The following is a 1,557-nucleotide window of genomic DNA, read 5'->3' as shown; positions in this document are numbered from 1 at the left end:
TGCAAATAACTTCAATGTTAAACCTGGAATGATCCCAATGATCCCTCATTTTTATGGAATGGAATCTGAAAATCCTTGCTTGCATATTAAAGAATTTGTAGAAGTGTGCTCTACATTCATGGATAGGACATGGAAGTGATTAGGTTGAAGCTGTTCCCTTTCTCTCTTAAGGATAAAGCCAAAACATGGCTGAATTCTGTAAGGCCTCAGTCCATAGGAACTTGGCAAGAGATGCAGACAGAGTTTCTTAAAAAAAATTTTCCCATGCATCGAACAAATGCCCTAAAAAGGCAGATTATGAATTTTGGGCAAAAGGACAATGAAACCTTTTATCAATGCTGAGAAAGGTTTAAGGACTTGTTGAATGCTTGTTCACATCATGGCTATGAATATTGGAGAGTCATTAGTTTCTTTTATGAAGGCTTGCACCCCAAAATGAAACAGTTTGTTGAAACCATGTGCAATGGTGACTTCTTTGATAAGGAACCTAACGAAACCTTTGAATGCTTCAATTATTTGGCTGAGAATGCTCAGTCATGGGATGTTTCTTATGTTGGGGATAGGTTTGAAAATGTGAGAAGTACAGTAGGGGGAGGGGGAAAATACAACCTCAAATGAGGTTGATTATTTGCATGCTAGGATGGCTCTGATTTCCAAGAAATTAGAATCTTTTGAACTAAAAAAGATTAATGAAATGCATGTTTTACCCCCAAATGCTGATAAATGTGGGATATGTGAGGACCAAGGGTATAGCACCAATGCATGCCCCACTATACTTTTAAGGAGGTGTTGTTAGATCAACCTAATGATGTGAATATGATTGCTAAGAATTACTTGGGGCCATTTTCTAATACTTACAATGCAAGTTGGAAGAATCACCCCAATCTCAGTTGGAGAACTGATCAGCAAGCTCCTTCTTCCATAGCACCCAATATGCCTCATACACCACCTCCAGGCCCTTCACATTAACCCAACCGACCTCAGTTTACCCAGAAAAAGAATTTGGAGGAATCTATACAGCAACTCACTATTAACCTCCAACAGTTCATGCAAAGCCAAGCATCCATAAATAACCAACACTCCCAAGCCAAAAATGACATAAGAGGAATAATCACAAAAGTGACCACTTCTTTGAGTGCTCAGGAAAAAGGAAAGTTTCCAGCTCAACCCCAATCCAATCCACAAGGTCAGCAACCTCAGGTAGAAAGGCCCAATGTGAAGGCTGTGAAAGCCATCACAACCTTGAGGAGTGATAAGATTTTGGATAAACCTATACCTAGCACTGGAAATTCAGGTAAGGACCTTAACTCAAAACTAGATAGTGAATTGCATGCTGAAAATTCTAAGATTCCTATATATATACCTGCTCCAATTCTGCACGTAAAGAAAAACAAAATTCTGAGATTCTGGACATTTTCTAACAAGTTAGAATAAACATTCCACTTTTAGATGCCATCAAACAAATCTCTGCATATGCCAATTTTTTTAAGGATTTGTGTACTATCAAAAGAAAGTTAAATGCTAAAGAAAAAACAACTTTTTTCACTGAACAAGTTA

General features: G+C 37.9%; 1 non-coding gene across 1 annotated transcript; it reads right to left on the bottom strand.

Moving 5' to 3' along the window:
* Positions 1-278: 278 nt before the first annotated feature.
* LOC118344462 lies at positions 279-386 on the bottom strand. The gene has a single exon (XR_004798249.1). It is a non-coding gene; the product is annotated as a small nucleolar RNA R71 (small nucleolar RNA).
* Between the last annotated feature and the right edge of the window lie 1,171 nt (positions 387-1,557).

The sequence above is a fragment of the Juglans regia genome, chromosome 1 (assembly GCF_001411555.2).
Source record: "Juglans regia cultivar Chandler chromosome 1, Walnut 2.0, whole genome shotgun sequence".
NCBI classification, from domain to species: domain Eukaryota; kingdom Viridiplantae; phylum Streptophyta; class Magnoliopsida; order Fagales; family Juglandaceae; genus Juglans; species Juglans regia.
This window is presented reverse-complemented; position numbering and strand designations above follow the sequence as displayed.